Genomic DNA, 26,908 nt, shown 5'->3' on the forward strand with positions numbered 1-26,908 from the left:
TATAAACCTAAAAGACAAATATCGTTCGGGAGCACTGAACATATAAACATAAACGATAAATATCGTTGTTGAAGTCGGTGCCATTTTTTAACACACAAAAACGATAAATAGCGAGCGATAGCGGTTCTCTATGGGGCGCCTTTTTTTAACGCCGGTACCTGGCGCCATTTTCCCTGTTTGTGCAGTGTGCAGTTGTTACTGAAATCCAAACAGAAAAGTGGACATAAAGATGGACAAAAAATGGTCAACATTGCAGATAAATACATGAATGCATGAAAGTATGCAAGGAATTTGTAGAAAAAAAATGAATGTGAAAATGAATGTCTTAGTGGAAAAGCCATAGAGGGTCTAGTGTCTATGGCTTTACCCTATGGCCAAATTCGGCCTGGTTTGGCCCCATGGCCAAAAAAGAGACTAGGGTTCCTATTCAATAAACCTTTCTCATGAGCTTTCTAAGATGAGAAGTTTTTGAACCGTGTCATTGAAATACCTTTTCAGCTCCCAGCCTACAAACGAGTATTCAAAATTGTCTACAAGTTAAAAAGTTTGATATCACTCTTCTTATCTATCTTTTTGCACTTTTTCACCTGCTAGATACAAAAAAAAAAATTGGTATGTACATAAGAAGAGAAGATGTCTCCTGCAGGGAAATTAGGAGAAAAGTTTACTGAATCGGGGTTCTGGACTCCATACTCTTTCAACTCCAAACTAGTCCAATCTTTGTTTACACCAAAATCTGGCATCCCAAACCTTGTTTACATTTGGGGATCCCATACCAAGTGACTTGGAATTTACAAAACGTCTTGTACTCATTTTTACTGGTATGTACCAACGTGTATTTTTCTCAGGGCTGACCAACACAGATGCCTATTAACAAACAAGACCGAATGAGGTAAAGTGAATTAACTGGTTCTATCCATCTGAATATGCTGGCATGAATATCCCCCTTGAGTACTAGAATTGGACAGCCCTTAGATTAGGTCATAGAAATGTTCTGCTTGACGATATAAGAATCTCTTACCACTGAGATCCTTCTTAGAATGTCTAAACTGAAGCGAGAATGAATCTGGATTTCACTCAAGACCAACATGGTGAAGAAGTTATCAGTATTAATGATGAGATAGAAGTGTAGAAATTCTGTTTTCTTTGGGAATTTGCAGTTTAGCACCAGCAGAATGATGGAGGTTCTGTCTAGCACACTGCAAAGGGAAGTGAACAACTCAGTAGCACTTATAACTATAAAGGCCTAGTTGAAACACACTTTTTTATATTTTATAGAAGTATAAAATATGCATTTGAAATGATAATGTAGCAAAAAATCTGGAAGTGACCATCAGCAACAGTTTGGACCTGTTAGTTCCTATTATTGCAATACAAATGTAACTGTTTTTGCAATATAATTTTGAGTGTAGCCTGCAGGGACTTAAAATTAAGGCACGCTGTTGTAATAGCGTGAGTAGCAGGATGTTACTCGCACTATTTACGTTAGTGAATCCATCCCATGGTGCTCTCCAGCTTTAACCACTTCAGGATGAGAGCAAATTTTACATATCAGCGCTGCTTCCATTAATTCGTGAATAACTTTATTACTATTTAGCACACCTAAATGGTCTATATATTGTTTTTTTCAGGACATGCATTTTAAAAGGAATTTAGGGTAAAAAAAATAGAAAAAACACAATATTTACATTCATTTTAGCTTTACAGTGCTAACTATAAGTTAAACCCACACATTATATTTGCTTATCCATCCAGGTTATTACAACATTTACATTATGTTCCTAGCACAATGTATGGTGACAATATTGCATTTGGTAATAGAGGTGTGTTTTTCTGTTTTGTGTTTATTGATTTCTCTTTGTACACTATTGATGAAAAAATAATCGTAATATACCCTCATGACATACATATTTAAAAAGCCACGTTCCTAAAGCAACAATCAGGAATCAACCAATTTTACCATTATTCCATAACCAGGACATGTATACATAAAAGAATTGTGTGTGTGTGAGAGAGAGAGAGAGTGTGTGTGTGCGTGTGTGTGTGTGTGTGTAGGTCTCTGTGTGTGTGTGTGTGTGTGTGTGTGTGTGTGTGTGTGTGTGTGTGTGTGTGTGTGTGTGTGTGTGTGTGTGTGTGTGTGTGTGTGTGTGTGTGTGTGTGTGTGTGTGTGTGTGTGTGTGTGCGTGTGTGTATGTCTCTGGGTGTGTGTGCGTGTGTGTGTGTCTGTGTGTGTGTTACAACAAGAGGAAAACAATTGTCTATGCAGCATTCCAAAATATAACAGTAAGTGAGTAAAGAGTGAGTAAAATAAAAGGTACAATTTCTCTCCACTGCCTGTCTGGGCTGTGGGAAGCCCTACTCGATGTGTTCCATATGTAGAATCCAAGGGGAAAGAGAAGTACATTGTGCATAAAAAGAAGGCAAGGACAATCACAGTATTGTAGTTTATTTGTACTAGCACCTTGGTCATATCGTTTCTCACACCAGTTTGGTCCGGATCCCATGTGACCAAGCATCTCCATGACACAAAACAAAACTAAAACAACTTGTGCCCCTGCGCCCATCTCCTTTACTCGCTAAACCACCAAGAACCCTTTCACATAGTGTGAAATGGCCATTAGAAGTTTTTTGTGTTAATGTAAATAAGTCACTCACTTCAATATGGATGGTGCCTGTCCTTGCCTTCTTTGGATATAAAACACATCAAATACTGCAGCTGACTGGCAAATACAGCCTGATTGCTTCTTCAGGACACTATCAACACATTCAGGTAATCCATAAAGTTGCGATCAGGCGGCTTGTGGAAATTAACGTTCCTCCAAAAAGCTTCATATAAAAGTAATTATCATTAAGATACCCTAAGCCCCCCCCCCCCCGGTGGTGCCTAACTCTAAAACCCTCTTCATGACGCATAACCCTAAAACCTCCTTCCTGACGCCTAACCTTAAAACCCTCAATACGAATTTCAAAACGATAAAAATAAATGTGAAATAAAATAACAAATTTTAAAACAATATTTTTTAAAACACTTATTCTGAAAACAAAAAAAATCGCTTGAACGAGCCGAGTGCCAGCTATTTACAGTATTGGGCGCCCAAATTTCATCTTTTGGCGCCCAATAGTCAATATTTTACATTATCCCCTATGGAGCGTCCAAATAGTGCAATAGCCGCAGGTACACAAATTTCCTAATTCTGCAAGTCAGGGTGAGGAAAGACTTTACAATGGGCAAACACTGACTAACTAATTTATAAATAAATGATGCAAAAAAATAATAATACAATTTTATGAATTATGCTATTTACACAACAGTTCCTCTTTAAAAGGTTCATTCCTCTCTCCCATTGGGTGGTCCACCCTATAAGTGTTGTATCATTTTCTTGGCCACTCCCAAGAGTTAATTAACATATATACATCACTGATCAGGATATTCTTTGTGGACTTACTTCTGTGGCTTCAAAGTGTTGAAACACAGAAGTGGACTGTTTCAAGCGAATGATACAATTTATAAAAGGGAACCTGTGGAATTCACGTAAATCACTAAACAAAGTGATAGTTTGAGTATTTTTGTATTGCCTGGAAATGACACAGTATACTCTACATTTTCCTCTTTGCTGGAAATTGTATAATCATTGTGAAAAGGATGGGTAGGAGTTTTCAAATTTATAAAAGTGTAGAGTCTGGGCATGTCAGTGCCGAGCAGGAGCATCACTCCAAAGTGTACAGGCAATAAATGAGGTGTAGTTTTCTTTTTACAAGAACTCTGCACTGTAAATAGCATTTATACTGCAAGTCTGGTTCTCCTTTTTCCTGAGAAGCTTGAACAACAGACATATCCCATTTCAAAGGTGTAAACCTATAAAATATATTTTAAAAAAACAGAGCATAGATCTCCTTACAAGAACTAAACAGCTTACAGTAAATCGTTTTAACGTGCAAATGAGCAATGATTGGGACTGGTAATATTTATATCCCAAGTGTGTGTTATATAGCGAAGGAGACACTTTTAAAAATAGTTACACAGGGTTTAGATCCTATAAAGGCAGGTGATCTCAGTTCAGGCATTTCACATTTCAGTACTGAATGGGATGACTTGTTTGAAGCGTAAGGTTATATTCACCGTAAAGGACAACAGAAGCAAGAGGGATATGGAGGCTGCCATATTTATTTCCTTTTTACATTGTAAACCTAGCAATAGTATTATCATTCCAGGAATACAGTACTAACAAGTTCAGATTTTAAAAACATTGATCCAATAAATGATATCCAACCTATACAACACAATAAACATTCAACAATCCCAAATCATCCAAAATTGTGTAAACACCTTGTTTCATGGATCTACACCTGCTTCTTCAGAGGTAAGGTTGCTAGGTGAATTTATAATAGCAAAAAGCCCTATAGGCCCAAAATGCAAGTCAGGAGCATCATCGTTGCAAATATCAATAAACATGTACAGCACCGTTTAATCCAAAACAAGAAAAAGAAACTCCACAGCCTTAGACTCAAAGCTGAAAACATCATTCTAGATCAGTGGTTCCCAACCTTTTCCGGCCCGGGGAACACTGCCTGACCACATTTTTCTCTGGGGAACGGCGTGTGTGGGGGGGGGGGGGGATCCGGCCCCCGGTTGTTTGCGCGACCTAGTGGACAATGCCGTGCGCAGCAGGCTATAGGGGGGGGGGGGGGGCTGGGGTGCGGCTGCATAGCTAGCATAGTTGCCCCAGTGTAGGGAGTTTAGTTGCCTCAGTGTAGCTAGTATAGTGCCCCAGTATAGCCAGTATAGTGCCCCAGTATAGCTAGTATAGTGCCCCAGTATAGCTAGTATAGTGCCCCAGTATAGCCAGTATAGTGCCCCAGTATAGCCAGAATAGTGCCCCAGTATAGTGCCCCAGTATAGCTAGTATAGTGCCCCAGAATAGTGCCCCAGTATAGCCAGTATAGTGCCCCAGTATAGCCAGTATAGTGCCCCAGTATAGCCAGAATAGTGCCCCAGTATAGTTCCCTAGTATAGCTAGTATAGTGCCCCAGAATAGCAAGTATAGTGCCCCAGTATAGTCAGTATCAGGGCCGGGCCGAGGCATAGGCTGGAGAGGCTCCAGCCTCAGGGCGCAGTGTAGGAGGGGCGCACAATTCATTCAGCTGTCATTCCTAATTGTGTATGAAGCAGAAAGAAATAAGAAAAGGGGATACATAGCAGTGACTGCAAGCCAGATAACTAGATATTAAGGTGTTGGTGAGGTTGTGGGCCCTGTGGCCCTCTTAGTCTAATAGCAATCAGTGTGTGATGACTGGGGTGGGAGGGATGGAGGGGTGTACTTTGGTGTCTCAGCCTTGGGTGCTGGAGGACCTTGTCCCAGCTCTGGTCAGTATAGCCAGTATAGTGCCCCAGTATAGTCAGTATAGCCAGTATAGTGCCCCAGTATAGCCCCCCAGTATAGCTAGTATAGTGCCCCAGTATAGCCAGTATAGTGCCCCAGTATAGTCAGTATAGCCAGTATAGTGCCCCAGTATAGTGCCCCAGTATAGCGCCCCAGTATAGCTAGTATAGTGCCCCAGTATGGCCAGAATAGTGCCCCAGTATAGCTAGTATAGTGCCCCAGAATAGTGCCCCAGTTTAGTGCCCCAGTATACTGCCCCAGGATAGCCAGTATAGTGCCCCAGGATAGTTCCCCCCGCCCGTCCCCGCCGCTGTTATTACCTTAACAGCTGCCGCCCCTCCCCTCTCCGGCGCGTGTATATTTCAAGCAGCGTATCTCCGGCTGCTCTGTGTGATGCGGAAGGAAGCATGGCAGCGGCTTCCTGTAACGGCGATATGTATTGCCGTTACTATGGAAACCGAGCCCTGCCTCCTGCGCATCACATACAGAGCAGCCGGGAGATACGCTGCTAGAATAAAAGCATGCGCTGGAGAGGGGAGAACCAGTGTTCTGCGGCACACTAGTGTGCAGCGGAACGTTGCCTGGTGTGCCGTGCTCTTATCCCCCCTCCCGCACGTCCCCGCGGCCGCCGCTGCTATTACCTTAGGATAAGAGCACGGCACACCAGGCAACGTTCCGCGGCACACTAGTGTGCCGCAGAACACTGGTTGAAAAACGCTGTTCTAGATAACAATACAAGTGTACCCCATTCAGAGCCTAAAACTGCCAATGTTTTACCTGTGGTTAACTTGTCCAGCTATAACCCAAGCAAGACTGAATTAGCTGTTCTAAAGGACTCACTTTTTGCCCCACCAAAAGATTTGATGAAATAGAATTTTGTAGTGACATGGAAGAATTTTTTCGGAGGATAAGGCTAAAGGAATTTTTTCACAACAGACCTAATTATTCATAATTTGAAGGTACTGAACCTGCAAATAGCAAAACCAAAAAGAGCAGTACCTGGACACCAAAATCAGGGCGGAGCAAGAAATTAGAAGAGTATATTGACAACTTCAGAAAAAGAATCAAATTAGAGATACTGGACAAACAAAAACAGACACATTACAACCTCAATACTCAAGAAAGGAAAGCAATACTGGGCCTTAAAAGCAACGAGAACATAGTAATTAAACCAGCTGACAAAGGAGGTGCTGTAGTGATTTTGGATAAATCCAGCTATATTCAAGAAGCAAACAGACAGCTCTCCAACAACACCTACTACAAAAGACTAGAAACAAACCCCACGCTGCAATACTCAAGGTAATTGAAGAATATGCTTAATGATCTTTCCTCAGAATCATCTACCATACTTACATTAATACCAGCTAATCCTAAAATTGGCACCTTCTACATCTTACCAAAAATACACAAAAAAGGAAATCCAGGTCGTCCTATCATCTCTGGTTTGGGGACACTAACAGAAAAGATATCTGTTTGGGTAGAAAAAATTCTTAAACCCATGGTAAGGAATACAGCCAGCTACATCCAGGACACCACTGACCTTCTTAACAAATTGACTGCCATGGGTCCGAACCCAGGGGGTGCTATCCTGGCTACAATGGAAAGTTGAATCCCTTTATACCAACATCCCACACGAGGACGGTATTGCAGCTTGCCAACATTTCCTTCAGTTGAATGATCTACCAACAGGGCCCACACTATAACTTATTAGGTATATACTAACTCACACCTATTTTTCATTTGGGAATGATATATATCTACAGACAATGGGCAGTGCTATGGGAAATAGGATGTCACCCCAGTATGCAAATTTATTTATGGCCAGGTTAGAGGATAACTTCCTTTCAACTTGTGAAATTAAACCATGGGCTTACTTCAGATTTATAGACGATATCCTATTAATCTGGACAGCATCACAGGAAGAATTAATCAGATTCCACAAAAACTTCTCAGAGTACCACAAGAACATCAAGTTAACACTTAGATTTTCAACATCCCATGTCAGTTTCCTTGATACCACAATTTATATACAAGATAGAATTTTACAAACATCCATATACCGTAAACCAACTGATCGGCATATTTACCTGAAATGGAAGAGTTTCCACCCAGAACACACCAAAAAAATCTATTGTTTACAGCCAGGCTCTGTGGTATAAACAAATATGTTCTAATTCAGAGGACAGAGACAGACAACTTATGTCACTACGTAATATATTCATAGATCAGGGATATCATCCACAAATCGCTGATGATCAAATACACAGAGCAACTTTAAAGCCCAATCTACACGGTACGATTCTTTGTAAGATTCGATTACGATTCTATTTACGATCCGATTAAATCCGACATGTCCGATCGGGATTCGATTCAAATCAATTCGATTTGCCATTACAAAACAATGGCCAATCGATTTGAATCAAATCGAATCCCGATCGGACATGTCGGATTTAATCGGATCGTAAATAGAATCGTAATCGAATCGTACAAAGAATCGTATCGTGTAGATTGGGCTTAAAATCAAGAGAGGAACTGTTGAAGTACACCCCAAAGACTGAAAACAACAGAATCCCAATTGTGTATCCCATGAGTGGGGTCTGCACTTTTTTGCAGGTAAGCATTCATCTGTTTTTAAGTAGCGCTGTTCATTTCTTTGCTATGTTTGATTTAATTCTGGTCAGCTGCTCCCACTTGTTAGTTTTTCTTTGGTGTATATGCAGAGCCTCTGTTTGGGTTCAAGGTGCGTTTGTGGTTACTGGGGGGGCTCAGCGCATCTCTGAGCTGAGGCCATTCAGAGGCGGCATGGTGATGCGCTGATCCCACTTTTTCTGCGCAATTCTTAAATTTACTGGTAGCGCGCCCAGGCTATGCATATGTATAGGTAGGATTTATTTAGTGTTAGGTCCCCTCCCATGGAGGAAAGACTTCTTCGACAGTGGGAGGGACGAGTACCTAACAAATTGCATGCAAGCTGTTAGTGGAAACTAACATCCTCCAAGTGGTAGACAGGTTGTATGTGTGCTCATTGTGTATTTGTATCCCATGAGTAGGGTCTGCACTTTTTTGCAGGTAAGCATTCATCTGTTTTTAAGTAGCGCTGTTCATTTCTTTGCTATGTTTGATTTAATTCTGGTCAGCTGCTCCCACTTGTTAGTTTTTCTTTGGTGTATATGCAGAGCCTCTGTTTGGGTTCAAGGTGCATTTGTGGTTACTGGGGGGGCTCAGCGCATCTCTGAGCTGAGGCCATTCAGAGGCGGCCTGGTGATGCGCTGATCCCACTTTTTCTGCGCAATTGTGGTAACCTACAACCCAAAATTAAAGACACTGAGGATGATATTGAAAGCCCTACAACCGATAGTCCACAAAGACAAATGCCTGAAATAAGTTTTTCCTGATTTACCACTGCTTGCTTTCAGACAACCTCCCAATTTGAGGCAAATGATTATCAGAAGTGCATTATCTACACCAGAAACTTCAGGCACATTACCTTGCAATAACACAAGATGTGAGACCTGCCTTTATATTTTGAGCACAAGCCAAATACAAATACCAAACTCACAGAAATATCATCAAATACAAGACCAATTTTCCTGCGAGTCATCCAATGTTGTATGCATGAAATGCCCCTCAAGAGGAATCTATATGGGCGAAACAGGACAAAAACTGCGCACAAGAATGAACCATCACGCTTTAAAATTAATGAGGGTAAAATGGACACACCAGTGGGCCAACACTTCTGTGAACCAGGACACAGCATGCAAGATCTAACAGTACTTGTTCTTAAGGGTAACTTCAAAAATGAACAATCAGGAAAAATTTCTGAGTACAAATTTATGAAAATGTTCAAGACATTAACAGAAGGTTTAAAGAGGAACTCCAGTGAAAATAATGTAATAAAAAAGTGCTTCATTTTTACAATAATTATGTATAAATGATTTAGTCAGTGTTTGCTCATTGTAAAATCTTTCCTCTCCCAGATTTACATTCTGACATTTATCACATGGTGACATTTTTACTGTGGGCAGGTTATGTAGCTGCTCCTAGCTGTTTTGGCTGTTACAGACAGCTGTAAACAGCCATTTCCTGTCTGTGAAAATTATTACATTGTGGCAGTTTGCCCAGAGTACCGCAGTACCAGAGTTTCTTGTGGGAGGGGTTTCATCACAAAATCAGTCATACAGCACCCCCTGATGGTCTGTTTGTGAAATGCAATAGATTTGTCATGTAAAAGGGGGTATCAGCTACTGATTGGGATAAAGTTCAATTCTTGGTCGGAGTTTCTGTTTAAATTGTGGAACAGGATTCATGGCTCCTTATGTAACTTATGATTGATTTGGCTTCATGATCTTCAGAAACCTGCTGGATTTCATGTATGGTTGCACTAACTCACTTGCTCCAGCCTGCTGATCACCTGACACCTAACGGATAAACAGTAACCAGTACAACTGTCATCTTCGTGTTTACTATTTACCTGCATCAGTGTTTTACTTCAGCTAACATCTGGAAATATGCCTGAAGAAGGGGACTAGATCCCAGAAAGCTGGCATCATTTAACTCTATCAGTTAGCCATTAAAAAGGTATTTTTTACAAAACGTTTTTTCTACCTATATAATTTGTTTGGCTAACATGGTACAGAAACTTTTTTGCTACTAATAAATATGTATGGTTTTCTAAAGTAAAAATGTTGTGCTTAAAGGGAATCTAAAGGGAAGTGTGGAAACTCAATTCGATTTAACACATCTCTATGTAGAGGGAAGGCTCTGGATATCATAGAGCCCTCCCGATCCTCTGTTCATCCCATTGTTCCTGTGCTGTCCCGGGTTGAAGTTATACAACTTCCTAGGTCGAATAACTATTCGGCACTCCTCGGGTAGCCTTCAGAACACTTGTTGCTAGTTCCAAAGATGAGTGCATCCGAACTGCACATATCCAGGTTCACACATGCGCAATACAGATGTAATTGTCTTCAGAATTTCTTGTGGGCATGAGTAGTTTTACTTGTGGGCGTGAGTAGTTTTGAAGGCTGCCCGAGGAGTGCCGAAGACTTAGGAGAATAAGTAGCTTAAACTGGTGATTGGTGCAGGACAGACCAAGAACTGGGAAGGCTATATGGTATCTGTGACCCGAGCCAAAAAACATTCAACAGCAGGCCTATTATGAACCTACCATTATCTGCACTGTCCAGAGAATGACAACTTGGGTGCTAAAGTTAGCTATGCAGGATTGGGACAGTCTATATCACCTACCTATTATCTGGCAATATGAAACTGACCCTGTTAATCCATGCAGCTATTCTTCTACATCTTTAAAAATGTGACTATTTGCCGACTCCCATACCTGCTTGTACGCACGTGCCTAAAGAAAACTAGCCAACTGTTCACTTCCTATTCATTTTAATGGCAACTAATATGCTGATACAGACTATGGATGCTGTACTTGTGGGAATTTTTATATGGCCACTTCTGGATGGTCACTTGCAGATTTATGTAAAAGCCCCAGCCATGGCATGCATTATACCTGAGAAGTAGAACATATTCTGCATGGCATGAGAAAGCCACTTCACAAGGATATGGGTGCCATGCATGGCTTTGCCGTTCAGCTTTATCCAGTGGCGTAGCTAAGGAGCTGTGGGCCCCGATGCAAGTTTTACAATGGGGCCCCCCAAGCACTCTATACATAGCAATTGATACGGTGCACCAAAACCTGCCAATGGCAACTACAGAGTCAGAGGTGCAAGGAAGGGATGGGAAACAGTTTGTTAATGATTACCACTATTCAAAGTATCTATAGAAGTGATTATTATGAGTACAGGACCAATAGAGAGCTAATACTGTAGTTGAGGGAGGGCCCTTCAGGGCCCCTTTGGCCCAAGGGCCCCGATGCGGTCGCTACCGCTGCACCCCCTATTGCTACGCCCCTGGCTTTATCTGAGAAAGGCTTTTTAGATTTTAGGTTCATTGTTAATGCTTTATTTCCCATAAAGACTAACTGAGAAAACAGTTACATTTGGTTTCCTCCTACTAAGTGAATCCAAGCTGGCAGTGGCAGTAGACCACCTCCACTCGGGTGAGGGATCAACATGAGACAAGTATTATTCTGTCTTGTTCTGTTTTTCACAAACAGGAAAACTGCAATGCACTTGGCAGAGCATTTGGAAGAGAAAAATAAACCTGGTCCAAGAAGAACAATACTCCCATGGCATCAAAGCCTCCAGCTAACTACACAAGAGCTACATATCAGACCCAACTGCATAATTCCTTCACTTTTCCCACATACGGCAATCTGACTCTGAAAAAGGACACACCGACAGCTGCTGATGGTCAAGAAATTGCGTCTGTCAGTTCACAGGTCACGCCTGTGGGACCTGAAACCAATGTTCTCTCCCCGTTGTGCGCACATAATTATCAGCTCTGGCACTCTACATACAAATTCTAATGCCATATGATTCAATGCACTGGCTCATTTCAAAACAAAAAAAAATCCTCAGAGGTTCCTCTTGCCAGCTAATAACTCTTTGGACAGATCTCCACCAGCATTCTTCTTGCCTTTCCATATGGTAAAGGAACACCTTATGCCAGGACTCCTCAGCCAGATTTAACACTGAAGTCATGTCGCAGATATTTCACACACAAGTTGCATCATCCTGAAAGGGATTAGGATGAACGTCTGCAGTCTGACGCAGTCATGGCATGCAATGGAAGGAAAAGCTAACCTAAATTTCCTGCTCGTTCCACTGTTGCATCAGCTGGGACATGTGGCATCTGCAGGCATACACTACCCAGCAAATCATATATCTTTGCTGAATGATATATCTAAGTAGGGATGAAGGGAAAACTTTTCTCCTCTTGGTTATAAACAGAGATGCATGTGACCATTATCAGTTTATTAAATATTATTTATTTATTTCATTTATATAGTGCCAACATCTTCCACAGTTTTGTACAAAGTAGAAAACAAATAGTGGGGAGGATAGATACACAAGGCATTAAAAACTCTGTACAATCAGGACATCTAGCCATGCTGTGCAAATACATACATAGCTAATGTGTGGCTTAGAGTAAATATTCTTTTTAAAGGACGACGCCAGTGAAAAAAGTAAGTAGTTAAAATCTGACAGAACCGAAAGGATTTTAACTAGAATTCTCAGGGATTTATTTTGTTTTCAAAAGCATTTCTTGAACGACAGTTGCTAAGTCTTCCTGACAAAATAGTGTGTGAGCGAGTAGGGAGGCTGGCTGGTATGTTACTATTTTAGCAGTTAAACTGGCATTCAGGAAATATTTTTGAAAACAAAGAAAACCATGAGAATCCCCCATGAGGAGATGGACTAGTCCAAAACCTGTCGATTTTGTCAGATTTTAACTGCTTATTTTTTTTTTTGCTGAAGTAGTCCTTTAACCTCTTGCCGACTGCCTAACGCTGTTGTTCCTCTGAGGCGCCATATGGCATCATCTCGCGAGAAGCTAGATTCAACGGGCGCTTGCACAAGCGCGATCTCCCAGCACTGTGCATGGGGGACCTTAGCGATCAGTCTGCCAGCCAGCGATTGGAGCTGGCAAGCTGTTTATTTAGGTAATGAATTATATAAATATTTTTATGGCACTGACATCTTACGCAGTGTTGCACAGAGTATAGGCTTCTCACTTAATTGTCCCCCGGAAGGGCTCACAATCTAATCCGTGCCATAGCCATATGTCTATATAAGTACTGTGTAGTGTATGTAAAATAGTCTAGGGACAATTAGGGGATAAACAAAAATGTGGGTTTTTTTATTAATAAAAAAAAATTATAATGACAGCAGCAGCAGCAGCAGCAGCAATCAAATACCACCAAAATAAAGCTCTATTTGTGAGAAGAAAAGGGGGCAAAATGCATTCATTTGGGTGCGAAGTTGTATGACCGAGCAATAAACCTTTAAAGTAGTGAAGTGCTGAAATGTAAAAAATGGCCTGGTCACTAGGGGGTATACACCTCTGGTCCTCAAGAGATTAAATAGTGTAAGTATTATCTATAATTTTATTTTATAAATCAATTATTTTCACAAATATATGTACTTTGAATCAGTCATGTTTCCTTTTTCTTGTTATTAATATAAATTTACATCTAGCACCAGTCTATTCTGTGGCAGTTTACTCATCACATTTCCAGACTATGCTTCGTACACAACAGTGCAGTACAGTGATTTGCGGTTCTGTTGAATGCAGGTCTATCAGACTTCTTTCACTGAATTTCAAAAAATAAAAGTGAGTGTAAAACCTAATAACTGTGGGCATAAGGCTTCTCCTCCATCTAATTTGTTCCGCCTCTTCGTGACCATATGTACTTTTGTACACAAGATGCCTCTGTCAATGACTGCTTTTTTCAGCTGTTGTATAGGCATGTTCATAGCTTCACATATTGGGCTTGATTCACAAAGCAGTGCTAACTGTTAGCACACTTGTGAAAAGCCCCAGTTCACACCTAAACTCAGTTTAGGCATGATAAAATCAACTCGCGCGCAAAAGTCCAGCGCAAAAAACTTTGCACGCGCACAGCGACTTTAACACTGCATCCGATGCGCCTATAAGGTGACCTTATAGGCACATCGGATGTGGCGTTAAAGTCACATCGCGGTGCAACATTTCACGGGCACCGCGCTGTGAACTTTGCGTGCGATCTTATTGTCAAAACGGTGCTAAACTAGTTAGCACCCTACTTATAACGCCCAAAGTATTTTAGGCGTGCTAACTAGGTAAGCACCGCTTTGTGAATCAAGCCCATTCAGTCTATCCATCTTAGCCTCTTCCGTCGGTTTAATTGCGCATGCGCAGTACTGTCACGCTGGCCGCCGTGATGACACGAGGTGGCCGGCGTGGTGACGACTGGCGTCAACTTTTAGGAAGAAGGAGCCCGACACTCGGGCCCAGTGTCGCCGGGAGCCATCTGGCCAGGCCCTGGGAGAGGAGCCAGAGGGACGCCGAGGGACTTCCCGACCTACGATGGGGTGGAGAAAGCCCCAGGTAAGTTCCAATTTTGTATTTATTTACAGGTCAAAGTCCCTTTAAAGGCTGAAGAGTTAACTTTAAGTTTGCCTGAGGTAAAATGTTTCCTAAATACTACATGCCTCATCACCATGGTGATAACTCTAGAAACGTTATTAAAGACAGGTGACAAGCTTAGAGAATTGAGGCCACTGTCAGACTTCTCACACAGCCAACAAGTTGCTTTTCCTCAATGATGACCTCTTCCTCTTGCGCCTCTCCTCTCAGTTCTACTTTTACTCTGACTGCATGCTGTAAGCGTAAACACACAGTACAAACATGCTGCCCCTGTTGCAAATGTTTCACCTTGCTTCATGTGAGAACTGGCCCTGGTTCCCACTTAAAAATGTAGCATTAAAACAGCATCAATCCAGACTTCAAAAGCGTAGGACAAAGAAATGGAGATCTCTGTTCAGAACGCCACTTTTTATAAAGAAGTTTGAGAAATATTCACATTTTTGTTACCTTTTACCCACACACACAATGACTCAGCATCGTCCTGTGATTCTAATTTGGGAAGAAGAAGAAGAAGCTCTGCCTTCTGCTAGTTGTGATTTAAACATTGCTTCCTCCTTTTACTTGTCTGTATGTAGCCCGTGTTTTCGTGCAGAGCCGAAGCCACACAAACCACTCCTGCATAAGACACAAGTACGCAGTATTCTAGGTGCTATCAATTCCTGGACCCGGAGTCGGCCTTTGGTTTGCGCTATGTCTGCACTGTTACTGAGCGCTTGTGGTACAATTCACCATGAAAACCACAGGAAGGAAGGTTGTACCAGACACAGACATAGACACAATTATTTCAAGCATGAAATGTGGACTTTGAATAACCAGAGTGTGTTTAGTGTCAGGCTAGACACTTGACGTTTAGTATAACATTTTTTGGGATGCTGACAATGTAATACATCCAGATGCTGCGTGGAAGGGACACTCATCCACACAAGTAATCATACATTACTGTAAATCCAAGATAGTAACAAGTAATCTAACAGAGTTATTATACACACTGCTTTGCAGAAGACGGAGGCTTCGAGTTAAAGGATAGTGGTCTTTGTGCAACAATGCTATAGTGAGAAGAATACGGAGGCCAAAGCAGGTGGTTTCAGCGCATGCTGCTCAGTGCCGAAACTAGGTGCCACCATAGCAGTAATGTTATACTGCGCGGGACGCATATGGGTGATTCCGGGCTCTAGCGATGACCGGATCCTGAACTACTTCTCCCCTCGAATTGCTACGATTTGGAGGGGGGATATTTAACATCTCCAGGGATTTGAGGGGCAGTAGGGTGAGCTGTCATTCATCTCACCCTGTGCCCAGCTCACCGGCGGCGTACTAATACGTACGCAAAGGAGGCTGCCATCTTTGTTGCCTTTTAAAATGATACTTGACTGTCTGTAGCGCTAATCCTCTGCCTTCAATCCATTTGGAGTCATTGACCTAGAATAAGAGTGCAGAGGAGGTATTCTGACTCACTCCACTGACTGCGTGCTTGTTTTAGAAGTGTGACTCAGACAGTACTAAAGCAAAAGACCAGCATGATAGCTAATGGAATAAAGGTGCCAGCCCCTACTTTCTCTTTCAGTACAGGTGTCCTTTATGTCTAAGTCTTATGGCCCGTACTCACAGGCTGCAGAAGTGGCCTGTCGCCAGCACACGTGAGCGTGCTAGCGACAGGCCGGCGACAGCTTCTCTCCAGGTCCATCCGCGTACACACGCGGAAGAGGGACCAGCGGCGAGACGGAAGCTGTCGCCGACGTTCCTCCTCCCCCCGCCGGAAGCTCCATTTACCTCTATGGAGGTTGCTGTCGCTAGTCCGCGTACTCACGCGGACTAGCGACAGTTGCGGCGGAGGTGCGGCGGCGACTGTTGCCATGCGATTGAAACTTTCAATCGCATGGCGACAAGAGCGACGGGCGACAGTTCGGGGTGCGCGCGCGTGCAACGGCCCATACTCACGGGCGACCTGTCGCCGCAACACGCGTGCGCCGCGTGTTGAGGCGACAAAAGTCCCTCGTGAGTATGGGCCATGACGAACCTTCCATCACTGTGCAAAAGAATAGCGTAATGAGTGATGATAGTGAAATAGTAAGTTAGTTAAGACTGATGAGGCGGAGCTACCAGCAGGGCATATAAGAAATACTTTGGTATTCCACAGTGATGAGGCAGCAGAGAACACAGTAACATCCAAGTACCACCAATGAGTAGAGCCAGCTCAGTGAGAAAAGCAAGATCCATGGCCCCAACATCTGTTTCCTTGCAACCATCAGTTACACTGCCAACATGATAATAGGACCTAAGGTGGACAGGATGTGAAGACCCAGAAGCTTCTCTCAATGAACAGTGGATTCCTCCCCAGGTTTAACATTTAGAGACTGGGATGGGGGAATCTAAGCCACTGTCCTGAATGGAGCCTAAAGCATATGAAGTTATGTAATGTAGAAGTACTCAAAACAATAGGTGAAGAATATTGAAGAAGAAAACACTAGTGGACAGCTGCCTTGTAGGATTCGATAAGAACAACAAAGTAAGCAAGGGATCAATTCATTCAGAGAACAGAAAGAGTTAAAAATTACATTTTTTATTGCGTAGGTAATTAAAACATATAATAAAGTGACACGTGAGCATCTTCATGAAAGTTTGGGTAAAACAGAGTTTAGCGGATATCTTGAGATTTCTCTCCCTCCACCCCACCTGACTGAAGTGAACTTTACTTCAATGGCCAGCCATTTTGTTTGGCTTTTTTATATTTGTCAAATATGATTTTTCAGAAATTATGGATTTGTGAATTTAGGTTTTTATTGGTGTATTTGTCTCTGTTGTGCTTTGTATAATCCTTCTATGTTATTTTCCCTTTCTTTACAGCAACCAATTAGATCTCAGTTTACTTTGGTCAGATCTGCAAAGTTTTAATTTGCTTAGCATGTTTGAAGTAGCTTTTGAGAGGTTAATGTTCTTCCAAAGATAAGTATAACTATGTGCAGTCATTTAGGAAATGCTTTAGAAGAACTCTAAAGGTACTTCAAGTACTATTGAAACACATTTGAAGTACTTTTCCACTACGCCGTCCAATTGGCAATAGACAATGTACCTCTATATTAGAGTGTTATACACCTAACTTATTTTTGGGTCTTTGTTAATGACCCTGCCATTCAATACTGAAATCAAATTGCAATCCACGCACACCTGCTTGCAACCTTACTATGCACTGCTGATCAAGAACAGCAGAAAGTTATGAGATGTCGCTATAAGGGGTCATGTGACATATCCTCAGATGTCACAATGGGCATGATATTCTGGTCAGACACTGACAGACAGTTCACAAGTCTGAGGCTATAAGAGAGTTTTTCACTTGGCCTGCTTTTACTTTGGCAGCCAAAGTAAGGTAGAAAGAATTAACAAACAGAATAAATTCACATGAAAATATCTGCATTTTTGAAGTAAAAATGTTCCTCTGCATAACAATACACCCAAAAAGGGAAGTTTTAGAGAAAATAAAAAACTGAAAATTTTAGGGACATATCTGAAATACATTCATTTATTTCTGCAAAGGTAATCAAATTAAAACCACCTAGAGCCTATTCAAGGAAATGATCAGCGGTGGAAGAAAAATATCATGGTGGTCACAGAAGCTTAGTTTCTTCTAGGGGTCTCTGCTTCTTAAAGTGCCAAATACCACACTATTATGTTTGGAAGGCCACAAGGTCTTCTGCTCGAAGGCTTCCACCTCGGAAACAGCACTTCCCTAATTCATGGTCCCTCCACTTCCCACCACCATCATTCACTAACTCCCCCCCCCCCCCAAAACACCAATCCTAACTTCCTGATATGTGAAAGAAGGATTTATTTCAATGAAAAAAATACTTAGGCAAAAGACACATAAGTTACGCCACCAATCATGCAGACCATACAGCATTTAGGTCTCTTACTCCCCTACTTTGATTTTGGCCACGTTTTGTGACACAATCTGCAGTAACATTAAAATTGCATAGACTGCACAGTCTGATTTCCCAATCTATGTGTTGCAATTCACAACCACAGAATCACAAGGCATGGTTTCTAACAAGAATATGCAAACGCATTATGATTCCCGCACAACCTCATTGGCGCAAATCATGTAGAACTGTGTTGCCCGATGCGCTCAAGTGGGGTAGAGGCCTTACAGACAAATACATTTCCATGCATTACAGAGGCAGAAATTTGTCAATACAAATCAGTGCTGTTTTCATGGCTACCTTTTTTCTGGCACCTAAAACTAAGCAAAAAATAATTGAACAATTCTATGAAATATTGACCTCAGATATTGACATCAACTCTTTTAGCAATCAAACACCAGTATATTATAGAAATCTATACATCATAACATGACAACCTAGTACTCCATCCAGGAACGTTTCAGCAGTCCTGTTATGCTCTGATTATAACTCAAATGAGGGTTGTAAACATCTAGCAGCCAATAGCAGACATTTTCTAAAAAATCCAGCCCAGTTTTGTTGGAAGGCTGTTATTCTCTGTAGCTGTTTGGAGTTCTTCAACCTTAAGAAATCAACCCCTCTGTATGGAGGGCCACTTTGTGAGATCTAAGGTTCGAGATAGAATAAATGACTGTAAAATTATTGCTATAGGTTATTTTTAGGCGCAAAAACCCACATCTTACGGCATGCACACTCTCTCACTTAGGACACTTTGGCCACTGACCACCACTTTACCCTCCTATACACAGCTTCCCTTCACCTATCACCTACTATCCCTCAACCCCTTAGACTCTAAGGTCAATTGACCAGGACTTTGTTTCCCCATTGTCTCTCAATGCTGCATAATGTGCATACATATCTTCTACACTTATGTAAAATCTGGAGTTGATTTGTTCAGTGCATCAGCTGTAATCCACAATTTTCTTGTATTGTTAACCTCCTGAGCGTTAAGCCGCTCAGGAGGTTTTGCTAGCCTGAGTCCCCCACTATGAAACTGTTAGTTTCTATGGATGAATAAGATGTTAGGTTGCCCAGGGTTCCCCCAATCCAGGCGCTTATACATTACCCAGCCTGGTTACAGCGATCGGACAGCTCCGGTCTTCTCTACGGGGAGGATTGTACATGACGTCACCGATGTCACCGACGTCATGACATCATGTGCAGACCCGATCCTCCCCATAGAGAAAACCAGAGCTGTGCAGGGAGGCTGCACTAATCACTGGAACCAGGCTGGGTAATGTATAAGCAGGTGGAATGGCGGGGATCCTGGGTAATCGAGGGGGTTGTGCACACTTATACTAGCTAGCCTAGTGCTAGCTAACATCTTAATTATCCATAGAAATGAATCGTTTTATACTGGGGGACTCCTGAGGCCAGCAAAACCTCTTGAGCGGCATGCCGACACAGTGTTGGGCATACCGCTCAGGTGGTTAATTGTTGTATTTTTTAAATTTTATTGTTATAGCTTGTAGTCTGTTGTACAGTGCTACCAAAGATGCTATCACTATATAAATCAATAATTATAATAATAATAATCATATGTATGTATATACCACCAGTAACCCTTGTCCTACAAACAATCATCAAACCTCTGCACTCACTGACAACAAGCTGGAACGCAAGTAATGATGAAAAAACAAATTGAATGCAAGTAGTATTCGGTTGCATTTATCAAAGATATTCCCTTCCAAAATGGTTTGCATACAAGAGTATTCTGTACTAAACCCTTTCACCAGCGTTGAGGTTCTCTCCAGGTCGAAAAAGTTCCCTATTCTATAAGCTTCCCTTCCCTTTGTTTATATTTCAGTAGCTATTGTGGTCTGGCTACAGCCAGGCTGTTGCTCTCCTGCTCCTGTGCCATTGCAGCCCATTTATATACAGCAGAGTCTTGGTTATCTGGCACCAAAGGGGATTGATTGATGCTGGATACGGTAAGTGTGTGTTTTCTGGTTGCTTGAGACACAATGTTAAAAATATGCCTAGCCAATACAGTACTATACCCTACTACTCTATATGCATACCATGAACTCTGTTTTAAATTTTAAAATGCAGTAATTGAAAGTATATTAAGCTTAGGGGAGCCACTTAACCCAGTCTTTATGCAGAGCCCACAAACAGTCTAAGGAGTTGTCCTTCACCACTGTGAGTACTGCGGCAATTTGTGCTGGTTGGTTGAGACTGCTGGTTAGTTGAGTTCTGAATAACCGGGACTGTACTGTAATGGTGTGGGTAATGCAGTATGTCACTCTCTTGAAATCTTAGACTGATTTATGCACATATATGTGTTCCATACAATGAAAGAACCTGACAGGCCTCACAGTGAATCTCAGGTTTGAGAGCATGAAGTGTTTGCTTATATGCTGACAGGTGTGGGTAGAGTAGGGACACTTTCAACCTGGAGGGAACCTCAATGCCGGTGAAGGAGTTTAGTACTTACTTACTTTAGTACCTTTGGTTCAGCTTCTCCATGATGCCAGCTGATAATCTGGAAGTAAGGGCCACCAAGGCCAGACACTTCTGTAACAGACAGATTATCTTGACCAGACCTGCCGAATGTTGCCCTGGAGTCGGGACCCACCAAGAAGTGCACCTTTTGAACTGGAACTCCTTGGCCAACACTGCCAGATGTTAGCAATTGGGATCCTCAACAGCGTCAGCCATCATCAGTGGTTTCTTCGTTTCTTTTATGAAGAACTGGGCCATCACTGCTGAACCTTCGCCTTCCTCTGCAGCCCCCCCCCCCTTTTCGATGTCTACTTAGGGATAACATATGATTTCCAAGTGTGACTGGTGGTGCCGTACTATGGCAGCCTCGGCTCATAGTTTTCGCCTCTTACTCTCACCATCCATACCTCCTTACAGAACCTGTATGAACCAAAACTAATTCAGTATGCAATTCCTTTGTACTTGGTGAAATAAATGATATATTTAATAATAAATTCTGATTCTGATACTTAATGCTCTTGCATGCAAACCATTTTGTAAACAAATATCCGCCATTAGTGCAATCAAATACAGCTTGCAATTAAGTTGTTTTTATCATTACTAGAGTTCCACCTTGTTGTTAGCATTTGAATGTAGAGGGCTAATGATTGTACGTAAATTGACCACTCCCCTCAGCACCTCCTTTCCCATTTAAATCGGGGCCCTGGAAAGGATGAGGTATGGAGGAATGACCTGCATGACACCGCCCATGGTTGGGAATTGATGGTTTTCATTTTGAACATAGCTGCAAATGCTGAACTGTAGTGTTTTTTTGTTTTTTTATCCCGGCAATACTATATTTTGCAGAGACTACAAAAAAGCTGTAGTACAAAATACTGGCATCCGGGCTTGACACGGTTTCTTCTGAGCCTGTACTCTGCAGAATACTATCTCAGGGCTTCTAATCAGAATATAGTCTATTTCTCGGTTTGTTCTAAAGTGTTTTGTTTGTTGAGCTCGAGCCAACAGCAATGAAACGTACAGGGCGTGATTACATTAAAGCATTTTCCTCATTTCCTCCTCTAACTGTCTGATGCATTAGTACTTGAGTATTCTAGCGCAAACTTATTCTACGGAAAGTTACATATATATTTTAAAGAGGAACTGTACTGAAAATAAAGTAATGCACATAATTGCTTATTTTTTACAATATCACTTTATAAATTATTTAGTCTGTGTTTCCTCATGGTAAGATCTTTCCTCACCTGATTTACATTCTGAAATTGATCCCAGGGGGTGACATCTTTACTGCTGGCAAGGAGGATCACTGCCGAATGTTTGTTCAGTCCGTAGCTGGTTTTCCGCTGTGACTTTTTTTTTTAGTGGATTTGAACAATCCTTCCTGGTAAGCTGCAGGGATCTGATACTCATGTGCAGTTTTTGTGAAGTTTTGTAAATGTCATTCCTTTTAATGGCTAACTGATAAAGTTAAATGATGCAAGCTTTTTGGGATCTAGTTCCCTTCTTCAGGCATATTTCCAGATGTTAGCTGAAGTAAAATACTGCTGCAGGTAAATAGTAAACACAAAGATGTCATATTCATGTCTACTATTTACCTGCATCAGTGTTTTACTTCAGATAACATCTGGAAATATGCACAGGGGGAATAATTCACTGAAAGCTTCCATCATTTACCTTTATCAGTTAGCCTAGCCATTAAAGTGTAACTGTCGGGCATAAAATCAAAAATCAATTCTTTATTTTTATCTGGTGAACAAGTAATAGGGATGCTAACCAGGCAATCCAAAAGTTAAAATCACTATTACTTTTCTTGTTGATAAATGATCATTCCCCAGTTTACCTGACTCTTATTTGGTACACACAAAATTTGGTATGCACAAAGGAAGTTGCAGGGCATGCTGGGTTGTCTTTTTTTGCTTCTCTACTTTCCTCTCAGACTTAACTAATGTAGCCCGATTGGCTGAAGCCTCTTCCATCCTGTTTTCCCCTCCCACACCTCTGTTCCTATCTGTTTGGCCAATATTTCTCATGCTGAGTCAATGCACTTTTAATAATGGAAGGTGGGCAATGCATACTCAATGAGGCAGAGGAGAGCAAGGGAGGAAATTACATCAGGACTGGCTTCAAAATAGCCACAGTTAAAATGGAAAATGCTAAAAAGGATTTTCTCTTTTTTTACTGTAGAAAAAAAAATCACTAAAATCAAAACGTGGACAGTGCAATACATATTTTATGTAAGTAGAGCAAGTATTTATCTACTTATATGTTTTTTTTTTCTGAGATAGTATGGCTGACAGCTCCTCTTTAAAAGGTATTACTTCTACAAAAACTTCGTTTTTTTTATACTTACATAATTTGTTTGGCTAAAACTGTGCAGAAACTTTTTGCTACTTCACCAGAAACTATTATGAATGATCTTTAGGCCGTTGAAAATCTTAGGTGCGTAAATAACTTTATTAATTTGTGCTTCCTTGTGGTAGACATAGCCTTTATGGTGGACCTCCAGCCTTTGTGGACTGCTTGTGAAATTATGTTTACAGTTTAGTTTGGCTCTGTAATATTTACAACCTGATACATTATTTCATTCCAGCGGTTCTGGAGGTGAGTTTACCATCAGGGACAACAAAGAGATGATTTGCATATTCAGCAGTGATGCATTGTGGGAGACCTCATATGCTCACTCCAACCTTAATAATTGCAAATACCTTCTGTTTTAAAACTTCTACTTTGCATTTTAGTAAGGAGGCTTTTTGGTCTCGTTCAGCCCCTTACACACTCATAGGGGTTCTGGTTCACCAAGAGCTTGCTGGGAAATGTGTAACTCGTAGTTTAGCGACACTCAGTCATGCAAAAGAATAAGAGAAAAACTGAATTCTGTATTTGGATCCTATTATTGCACCAGACTTAGACATAGCTCTTTAGACTGAACAGTATTGATTTATAAGTGCTGCTCATTTTGACAAGCGTAGTCTGATGTATTTTATGAGCCAGAGCTGCTTCTTGGGCCCGGTTGGGCACTTTTGGAGCCTGTTAAGCTGCAAGATCTGTCACCTCACATCTGTACTTCCAGCACATGCTATAACCAAGTTTGGCAGCTAATAGCCATACAGGGATATGACAGACATTGACAGCTGTATTAATAAAACAAATCTTTTCTCATAGGAATGGAACTAAAGGAGGGAGCCAACATTCCACATGTTAATCCTCAACTGCTGCACAGATCTGAGACAGGGAGAAAACAAAGGTGACACTATCTGTTCACACAGACTAATGCACAACTAAAATAGCTCTTTTATATGATTAAAGAATATCTAGTTATTACTGCAAATGTGCACTGAACTTATGGCTTGTGTGCCTCAAGCTTTTCTCATACACGCTGCGCACATTGAGCCTGAGTTACTACAGCTGGAAATTAGTAGAGAACAAAACTGATGCTGAAAACTGGATTTAAATGTCTGCTAGTTGGTGGCAAACATTTACAGCTCTCCCTCAGTTCACATAATAATCCTGACATTTGTATAGTGTTTTTTTCAAATCTCGTCCCTTCGGCTTTGAAAATCTTTGAGGAGCCCAAGTGCTCCCAAAGACGCCTACATGAGCATGCTCTTGTGCGCACTCACGCATGTGCAGTACGGAGCCAGCTGTCTTCGGGGGGCACTCGGCCTCTGAAGACTTCTGAAGCCTCCCCTAGCGGGAGATTTGAACAGGGGTGATAGCGCTGGAACGAGGGGACCGTGAGAGGAAAGGGAAGACTCTATTGGATCCAGAGCCTTCCCTCTCCATAGGTAAGTATATATATATATATTTTTTCAATATTCTCTTCAGAATTGCTTTAACTAATACACTAACAATCCACCTGACATAATTGTTTATAGTAAGGTAGGAAGTATCGGTGAAAGGTTAGTGAATTTACACTTGTAAACACACCACGAGTGAAAGCTTTTCTTAAGTAAATTCAGGTTGACCTCCAAAAGTGGAGCAGAAACTTGAGTTCCCCATTAGTTGGAGAAAGCTTCCAATCATAGCAGTGGCACTATGGGTGGTGTTGCGTATCTGCAGAGTGTGAAGTACCTTATGGTAGGCCATTTTTTCAGAATTTCTCAGAATCTCCATAGTCTGTTGCAGTACCAACATGACTAAACCTATTGAGCCTATGGAAAGGACCTGTGAAGCAAGTGGAGATCAGTACCTACTGCATACATGCAACTAATGCCCACGTCAGTTTAATAAAGTAGTAGCTATGATTTCTTACTGTGCTCTCAGACTGCAAACCCAGCAAGCTATAATAATAATAAAAAATGAATAATGCCAAAACTTTGTGTATTGCAAATTATGCTGCTACATTTGACATAATGGGCTTGATTCACAAAAGAGTGCTAACTAATAGCACGGCCGTTTTCGCGTGAATTTTCGCGTTTCGCTCAATCGTGAATTTTCGCGCTAAACGATAACGGTTTTTGTGCGCAAACGCTCATTTTCGCATGCAAACAATATCATTTTCATGCAAAAATTCACGGTTACGCTCAAAAAGCATTATCGTTACACGCGAAAATTCGGGATCGCACGCAATGTAAACATTCGCACGAAAACGGCCGTGCTATCAGTTAGCACTCTTTTGTGAATCAAGCCCAATATATATTAAAAACTTATATCAGAACTTGGGCTTTAAATTAACAACCACATTTGATTGGCTACACCAATAAGCTTCGGAGGTGAGGCAGAAAGCACCACCATTGGCTATTTATAGCCAGTCACTGTCTCTCAAAATAGTCAGTATGGCCGGAGTGCCTACCTCGGCTATCCAATAGCTGCACTCAGGTGCCTAACATACCTGCTGCTAAGTTAACAACTTTGGATAAAGCTGCCAGGAATGCAGCCTTACTACCAGTGCCTCACTTCTATGGACAATTCAGGTTTGCTTTCAAAATTTCAGGATCATGAATTCACTAACAAGAAATGTCTCACTGCTAATGCATGCAAGTGACTGCCGTAGCTCACATGATTATTTCAGCAGCCCTCTCTCCTGCGTAAACAGACCAGTTTCAGGAGTATCTTAGTCAATGAGGATAAATATACTATTGCCTTTCTAAAACAGAAGGTATTTTCAATAATTCACCTTTATGTGATCAAGTATATTTTCCCATGATGCATCACTCCCAAATATGCAAATAATCTCTTTCTGCCCCTGAGAGCCAGGCACAGCCTGTAGCTTATACATTTTACAGAACCAAACCAACATGCATGGCAGCATGGTGGCATAGAGGTTAGCACTCTTGTCTTGCATCATCTGCATGGAGTTTGTATGTTCTCCCTGTGTCTGCGTATGTTTCCTCTGGGCACTGCGTTTTCCTCCCACATCCCAAAAACATACAGATAAGTTAATTGGTTTCCCTCTAATAATTGGCCCTAGACTACTATACATAGACTACACGATACATAACACTGGCCTTAGACCAGGCCCAGATTTACCTCAAAGAAGCCTATAGGCACAAATGTCCTGGCACCTTAGATTTTGCCCCCTAGGAATCTACAAACAGCCACTGAACCACACCACACCACTTCTCCCTTACTTCCCTTGCCCATCATAGGTAGCTACAGGTGCCCCTTAGTATTAGGTAGCCAGATGTACCCTCAACGTTAAGGAGCTAGAGTTGCCCCAAGTATTAAGTAGCTAAAGGAATCTCAATATGAAGTAGCTAGAGGTGCCCCTGACTGAAGGGAGATCTGGTCAGTGGAATGCCGAGAGCAGGATGAGCAATCTCTTATTTACTATCTCATTAGCACTCTGCGTAGGGAGGGAAGGAGACACTCGGGGAGGGGAGTGGGCCACCTTTTCATCATCAGGTGCCTGTAGGCATGTGCCTACATTGCCTTATGGTAAATCCGGCTCTGCCTTAGACTACGATACATACATAGACATATGACTATGATAGGGATTCGATTGCGAGCCCATCTGAGGGACAGTTAGTGACAGGACAATATACTCTGTACAGCACTGCGGAAAATGTTGGAGCTATATAAATACTATATAATAACAAGAATACAGCCTGTTTTGTACTTTGTGGTCTTCATCAGTGCATGGCATGGATT

General features: G+C 41.6%; 1 protein-coding gene and 1 long non-coding RNA gene across 4 annotated transcripts in view; one reads left to right on the forward strand and one right to left on the reverse strand.

Annotated features, from left to right (window-relative positions):
• Positions 1–26,908, reverse strand: part of HDAC7 (histone deacetylase 7) — a 462,051-nt gene that overhangs the window by 221,542 nt on the left and 213,601 nt on the right. The window lies entirely within an intron of this gene.
• The window catches only part of LOC137545744 (uncharacterized), a 65,670-nt gene continuing 48,594 nt past the window's right edge, over positions 9,833–26,908 (forward strand). For both annotated transcript variants that reach the window (XR_011026088.1, XR_011026087.1), the window contains exons 1-2: positions 9,833–9,959; positions 23,981–24,062. This is a non-coding gene — a long non-coding RNA (uncharacterized lncRNA). The remainder of the gene's footprint in view (positions 9,960–23,980; positions 24,063–26,908) is intronic.

This window comes from Hyperolius riggenbachi, chromosome 2 (assembly GCF_040937935.1).
Source record: "Hyperolius riggenbachi isolate aHypRig1 chromosome 2, aHypRig1.pri, whole genome shotgun sequence".
Taxonomy (NCBI): domain Eukaryota; kingdom Metazoa; phylum Chordata; class Amphibia; order Anura; family Hyperoliidae; genus Hyperolius; species Hyperolius riggenbachi.